General features: G+C 53.3%; 1 pseudogene; it reads left to right on the top strand.

The window, feature by feature from the left end:
• Positions 1 to 3,151: 3,151 nt before the first annotated feature.
• On the top strand, positions 3,152 to 7,289 carry LOC102426160 (annotated as a pseudogene).
• Positions 7,290 to 7,736: the final 447 nt, after the last annotated feature.

Here is a 7,736-nt window from a genome sequence, read left to right as displayed (position 1 = left end):
CATGGATAAACATGGTTTTCTCTTAGCTTCAAATGTTTGTTTAAAAATACACCCACTGGACAAGTTTACTGACTTCCAATTAATTTTTAGTGGAGTCATTTTTCAATAATACTTTAGTCTGACATTGAGGAATAAAGGGAAGAGTATGTGGGTTTAAGGGGGTTTGGCTCTGCCCAATACCTCTATAGGCCCAGCAAGGAGGCCTCATCCCAGTCCTAGGTCTCCGACCCTGTGAGGGGTCTCCTGCCCAGGCCCCTTTCAGCTACAATGAGCTGTGGTGCCCTCTGTGCCATCTCGCGCTGTTGAGCAAAATGCCTGTGGCTTTTCATTCTTCCCCAGATGTGGGCACAGGGCCCTTGATGTGGCAGCTGCACACCAGGGGGCAATGCCCTGGCTCTGGCTGGAGCCTTTGGTGCTCATGGCCGAGCCTCTGCCCCAGCAAGTGCCACGCTGCTGGCCTGTGAGCTTGCCTGGTGTTTCCAAAGACACCCATGATGCCCGAGGAAGTGGTAAACTCAGAATGAGAAAGAACTGGTGCAAACAGGGTCCTCCACAGCCCAGAACCACCAGCAGGTGGAGAAGAAAGCACTTCTGTGGCCAGGAAGGCCCTCCACTGCCTCCCCCTCAGGCTGCCTGGCGATCCCTTCTCCTTTGCTCTGTCCCTCAGGCTTGTTCTTAGCCTCTGCCACTCCCTTGTGTGCTTTCCTGGCTCCTAACTTTACAGTTTTTCTCAAGAAGAAAGAAGCCCACCATTGGGAGTGACCAGGTCCTGCTCCCACCCTGACCTCACTTAGCTGTGGAGTCCCTCTCACATGTCACTGGACACCCTATTGAACATCTGTTTTTTCTCCACCTAAAACCACCCTTTCCCTGACGGAGCTCACCTCACATGCCCTCCTCCACGAGGCCCCTCTCCCAAGTCGTCCCAGGTGGAGGGGCAGCACTCTAGGCGTCCCAGGGTCTCTCCGGCTATTCTGAGAACTTTTTCTGGGTTCCATCTGGAACTTTCTTCATAGAGACAGCGTCTAGCCCAGGAATGGCAGACCACCTGGCAAACATGTAGCCATGTGCCCATCTTGTGTTAGGACAGATGTCACTGAGCATCCAGACAACCACTGAAACCGCCAGTGCTGGTCTATCCAAGGCTACAAGTGAGAGGAAATGGGTTTCCTGGCCACCTTGCTGATACAGACAGGGAGATGGAGGTCAAAGAGGGGAACTGTCCTGCCCAAATGCACTTCATGAGTCCTTCCTGATGTGACAGGTGGCCTCAGTGAAGAGTTCACATCCTAGCCGTGCCAATGGCAGTGAAAGGGAAGTCACTAGAAGGGACAAAATGGGGCATCTGAGAAGAGGTAGATGTTGCTGATAACCATGTCAGAGTTCAGCTGGATAACTCTTGTGCTCCCAGGCCAGACTGTATGGCCGCCTTGTCTTAAATTGCTTTCAGAGTCCTGCTGCTCCTGATTCCAGAGAAGGGACGAGGCGATAGGAAAGTGCCTCTCTGACTTCCGGGTGCTGGGCTAAGCAGTAACCCGTGTTCTGGAATCAAGAGCATGTCCTTTCTCTTTCTGTCCACCCCTGAAGGCCATGCTTCTTCTCCTCTCCGTGCTGGTCCTGCTCACACAGCCTCCAAGGTCATGGGGAGCAAATGTGAAGACCCTTTCCAAGAAACCTTTGATTGATGACTGCACCCTGGTCAAGTGTAGCCCTGTGGAGAATGGCCTGCCTGGTCATAATAGACAAGATGAGAAAGAGGGCCCCTTGGGAGAGAAGGAAGATCCAGGTAGAGCTGGGACCGTGGGCTTGTCCTGGTGGGCATGGGTGGGCACTGGAATTGTAACCAACCCAGCAACTCTGGATGTTCTGCCGTGGAAGCCCTGGAAATGGAAGCCCACCTCCTTGGGAAGAAGTCCCCTAGACATTCAGTCCACCTAAAGCACCACGTTACGAGTTGGGAAATGACAGGCTGCCCTGAGCCCGGAGGTGTTATTCCCCTCCCCTAGCTGTCAGGATTCCTCCCCTAGGATCTTCTGTGTCCTCTCACCCCAAGAATGAGCAAATTGTGGGTAAATGACTGGAATTTGGGGCCCCGTAGAACCAAACTGTGGCACTTATAGTTGTTCATTGTGGTTGAATGATTTCTGTGCAGTGTGTTAATATTTAACTAAATTCTACTGCATTAGGGGTGGGCAAAGATAAGGCTCTGTGGCCCCACACTCAGGCCTGTTCAAAAAGATTTACCTAAATGCACTAAGAGAGGAGGAAAGGGAGCTTATATTTTATAACTGGACGTTTGTAGCTTTTGACTTTCACCCGTTTTGCCCACCACCCAGTTCCCATTTTATGTAGCCACCGATAATCTGACCTCTGCATTTAAGGGTTCAGATTCTTTGTTTTGTTTCTTAGAATCCAGATATAAGTGAGATCATACTGTGTCTGTCTTAATTTGTATGACTTAGGGCACTTAGCATAATTCCTTCCAGACCCATTCCTGTTATCGCAAATGGTATGATTTTTTTGTCGCTGATTAATATTTCAGTGTGTGTGTGTGTGTGTGTGTGTGTGTGTGTGACATTTTTATCCATTCATTCATTATGGACACTATTAGGTTGTTTCCATCGGTTGGCTATTGTAAAAAAATGTTGCAATGAACATGAGGGTAGAGATATCTTTTCAAATTAGTGTTTTATTTCCTTTGGATATAACCCAGATGTGGTATTGCTGGATCATACTTTTTTTTTAATTTATCTTTTTAATATCTTAGGGAAACTCCATATTGGGCTCCATGGTGGCTACATCAATTTACAATCCCACCAACAGTGCATAGGGGTTCTTCTCCTCATCCTCACCAACACTTGTGAGCTTTTCTGTTTTTTATAGTCACCATTCTAGGAGGGGTGAGATGATATCTCGTGGGTTTGATTTGCATTTCCCTGGTGAATCATGTCAGGGATCATTTCTGATATAAAGTTTGGTCCTAGAAAGGGAAAAGCAAGGAGTCCATGATCCCGGGTAAAAGCTGGTAGTTCCCCTGCTGTAATCCTGCAGCCTCGGGGCAGGGAGGGTGCACTGCATGGAAATAAGACAATTCTTGGCTTAACCCCCCCTCCAGCTCTGGCAGGCCTGGTTCCTCGCCTGTGAAACGGGGATGTGCACACCTGTGTCCTGGGTCACCACTAAACTGAGGAGTGTGGAGGTGGAATGTCTACACCTGCGGAACCTGAAGGAATGCAGGGCTGACCTGCAGGTGCTGCTCCTTCTAGGCCCAGGGCCAGGTTTATGTCCATTTCTTCTGCTGCTACAGGTTCACCAGAAGCTACAGGGCAAATGGGGGTGCTGGATGTCCCCAAAGAGAACAATAGCTCTGCTAGAGAACCTGGACTGAAGGGAGACTCGGGGCCACGATGTGAGCAGTGGGCGTGGACTGCAATGCCTGCCACTAGGCCATGCAGGAGGATGCACATACCCATCCCAGGAAGGAGGGTGCCCTGTGGGTGGCTCTGGGTTCATGCAGGGAAGGCTGTAATACTGCTGGGCGGTGTCTGTAGGATGGTGCTGTTCTCTGACCTCAATGACTGCTCTCACCTTCTCCCCTCTCCCCCTTCGGAGAAGACTCCATGCACTGACTGGCTGGTCCTTTTCACAGGATCCCTGGGACCTGCAGGTGTGCGTGGGCTGGCTGGAAGAGAGGGTCTCTCAAGAATGCAGAGGGATGTAGGACCCCAAGGTAAACCAACCCCCATAAGAGAGCCTGGACCCAAAGGTTGGAGATTGGTGTCGGGAGGTCCAGAAGGGAGAGAAAGGAATGATGATGGCAACCCATGATGTGAACTAAGGATACTCAGTGTGCCAGTGAAGCCAGGCCATCACCACTGGCAGGCCTTGCTGTGGACCCTGCCCCCCAAACCTCCACATCTGGAGGAGCCCAGACAGTGGGGTGCACAGCCCCCCAGTTCCCCTTCTCTACGTGGAGCTGGGGAAATCATCCAGCCTGCAGACACTCTTAGCAGCCTTTGTCCTAATCTGTACCTTCCTCAGGAGTAATGGGTGCCCAGGCGTTCAGGGCTCTTCAGGGACAAGAGGGCCCCCAGATGTCAAAGGGGAGAAAGGTGCCCTGGTGAGCGTGGAGACCCTGGGATTGCAGGGGCAGCTGTGTCAGTGGCTGTGGGCTTCCTGGGGTCCAGCTCCTTACCCCTCCCCCAGGAAAGCCTGTCACTGAGCACCCTTCCCAGGGAACCGGACTCTGAGCTGATCCCTGACTGTGGGGGACTGGTCTTCACTGGGCCTCTCTCTCCTGCAGACATCGCTGCTCTGAGGCAGCAGGTGGAGGCATTGCAGGGAGCCTTCCTTCAGTATAAGAAAGGTGAGTTCCTGGACCTGGACTGAACCTGAGCCAGTTGCTGAGGGCAGGCCCCAGGCGGGGTCTGTGTTTGGGTTTGGAGTTGGCTGGGCCTGAGGCAGGCCTGGTTGTAGGATTGGGGGCTCTAGGGTTGTAGAGGGTTTGGACGACGAGCTGGACCTGGGACTGGGGCAGGACCTGGGGCTAAGCATAGGGCGGGGCAGAGCAGGGCAGCCACATGGTCTAGGAGCTGGAAGCAGATTCAAGGGACACGGAGCAGGGTGTGGCCCCAACAACAGCTCAGTGGGCTGGCGCCAGCATGGTCAAAGCTACCAGCTCCAGCCCACACCATCACAGCCACCTGTGACCCGAGCCAGATCAATGCCCAAGCCCAGTGCAGTTCAGACCTTCCCTACTGCTAACCTGTGCTGGTCCCTGGACACCCCACTACCCAGGATGCATTTCTTATCTCTATGGGGCTAGGTGTGCAAACCCCTCAAGATGTTGCTGCCCAGCCCACAGCAGCAGCGACTCCAGACACTGTCCTGAGAGTTGGGGCTGGGATTCTGTTCTTGGTTTCAAGGCTGTGAGGGTCTGACCTTGGCATGTGGCCATTGAGAGTCTCACCTGAGACAGGCCCTGGGTCCGGCAGGGGACAGGCTGCCTCTGGGCTCTGCCAGTGCTGGGCTCTCCCGCTCCTCCCTGGGTGTTCATGGTAGAGACTCTCCCCTAACCTGGGTGCTGAGGAGTCAGAGGCCCCAGCAGCACAGCCCAGTGCCTGTGCCTGTGGGAATCTCCACCTCAGTCCCTAATTTCCGCCCCTCCTCCCGCTTCCCCCATGTCAGCTTTGAGCTCAAATCATTCAGCAAATCTCATTGATGCAAAGAGGAGTTTCTGACGGGGGAGAGCACACAGGGTTGAGACATAGGGTTTGCTCTTACATACCTAAGGCCACTGAGTACCCACATGCCAAGGGTGAGGTTTCAAGCATTTAGTATGTCGCCCTCTATCCACAAACATGCATGTGCACTCTCTCCCTCACATGCACACTGATCCAAACAAAGGAAAATTCATGGTATACACCTGACATGCGTGTGTGTATTACACACATGCCATCACTCACCTCACGTCATCTACACCCATGAGCACCCACGCATATTCACAGGCACCCAGGTGGACCTTCAGTGCTCCCATGTGCCTTCAGATGGACACGTGGCCATATTCGTGTATGCACACACAGACCCACCTGGGTGCATGTAGTGAATGGCAGAGGAACTCCTGTCCAGGGCTGCTCTGGGTGCCCTCCTGAGCCTGTGAAGAGTTTGGCCCCTGAACCCTTGTGGAAGGGTCACAGTGGGTCAGGGTGCAGCCTGGGCTCCTCCCCAGTCCTTTGGGGCTGGAGCACAGCCCTCTCAGGAGCCCTGAAGGCTTCTATGCACAACCCAGAAGTGAAAGGGATGGAAAATGAGCCTGGCCAGCATGGCTGAGTGGTTGAGCGTTGGCCTATGAGCCAGGAGATAATGGTTTGATCCCTGGTCAGGGCATGAGCCTGGGCTGAGGGCTTGACCCCCATAGGGGACGTGTAGGATGCAGCCAATCAATGATTCTCTGTCATCATTGATGTTTCTATCTCTCTCTCCCCCTCCCTTCCTCTCTGAGATCAATAAAAATATATTAAAGTGCACACACACACACACACACACAAATGGAAAATGCGATAGAATGAGAACATATAGTTGAATGTCACACAGGTGATGCTTTTATAAATTGTATTCCCATCTTAGAGATGAGGAACTGGAAACCATGAAAAAGAAACTGACTTTCCCTTTTCCACTTTGACAGTCATGGCCAAGGCCGGGCTGAATACCTGGCCCTCTGACTCCCAGACAGGCCTCTCTCCAGCACTGACTTTCTCCTGCCCCTGACGCCCATGCACACCTCTCAGCTGTCCTTGTCCTCTCTCCCAGCTCTCCAGCCTCACCCACATGCACACCTAGAGGCCAGCACTGGGCGCACACAGTGCAGAGATTAGCACAGCGCTGCCCTCAGATGGCCCACCCTCTCCTCTTCTTTCCCACATCCACACCCGGCACAGACCTCCCTGTCAATGCCACATGCCCTGCTGTTATGCAGAGTCCACAGTGAGATCAGAGGGAGCACCATCCTTCTTTCCAGCTCTCAGAGGCTGCACGATGCCAAAGCTTCCTGGTCCCACCCAGTAACTGGGAAACTGATTCTGCCATGCAACATGGGGTGCAATAGAAAGAGCACGTCTCAGCTCTAGTGTGAGATCAGATAAGGGTGACCCCCAACTCTGCATGTGATGATCACATGATGTTGAGCCTCTTACTTAACCTCTCTGAGCCCAGTGTTCTCACCTGTAACTAGACAGGCAGATCCACCTCCCAGAGTGCACCGTGGAGCTGGGGTCTCACCTTTGTCCTCCCTGGTGCTCTGAGGCCTTATATGGGAGGCCCAGGGCTCTGTTTGGAGCACAAAGGACTCAGAGCCATGGAGCTTTGGCCGGTGCACCCAGAGCCCCAGCCTGACTGTCCTCTCCTCCTAGTGGAGCTCTTCCCCCACGGCCGAGATGCTGGCAAGAAGGTCTTCAAGGCAGCATACTTTCAGAAACCTTTCCTGGAGGCACAGCAAGTGTGCTTACAGGCCCGGGGGGCAGCTGCCCTCCACACTCTCTGAAGCTGAGAACCACGCCTTGCATCAGCTGGTCGAGGCTGAGAACAAGGGTAATGCGTTCCTGAGCTTGATTTTCTCCAAGCGGGAGGGCAGGTTCATCTACCCAAGAGGGGAGTCCCTGGTCTATACCAACTGGAACCCCGGGGAGCCCAACAACGATGGAGGCGATGAGTACTGTGTGGAGATAAAGACCAATGGCAAGTGGAACGACGTGCGCTGTGGAGGGAAGCACTTTGTGATCTGCGAGTTCTGAGCCCTCGGGGTGGATGGGACAGCTGTGGTGAAGGAGCCTGGCCCAGACCCGTGTGCTGCTGACATGACAAGGATGAGCTGAGGGCTCTGTGACTGGGCTTCTGCACAGAGCCCTGGGATGAGACCAGCCAAGGGCTCCCATGGAACTCCTCTCTGAGAATAAAATACGAAACTGGCTTCACATATTGGCTGCTCTGTCATAGGAAGAAGGGGCCAGCCTGCATTCCCAGTTGCAAGGGATAAAATTAGGTCCCAAAATCTAAAGGCTCCTCCTCAGCCCTCTGCCTCCTCAAACTGTCAACCCAGCTTGTCACTCCCTCCTCTGTCACTCCCTCCTCTGGCTTTGGTGTTCCCTTAAGGCAGTTCCTTATCTTCCTCTTTTGCTAGCCCCTCCTCCTCTTCTTGACCAGTTAATGGCAACCTGCTGAAACCTTAGCTCTCCCTTCTC

This window comes from Myotis lucifugus, unplaced genomic scaffold, assembly GCF_000147115.1.
Source record: "Myotis lucifugus unplaced genomic scaffold, Myoluc2.0 scaffold_989, whole genome shotgun sequence".
Lineage (NCBI taxonomy): Eukaryota > Metazoa > Chordata > Mammalia > Chiroptera > Vespertilionidae > Myotis > Myotis lucifugus.
Note: the sequence above shows the minus strand (reverse complement) of the source record. Positions and strands in the feature narration are given on the sequence as shown.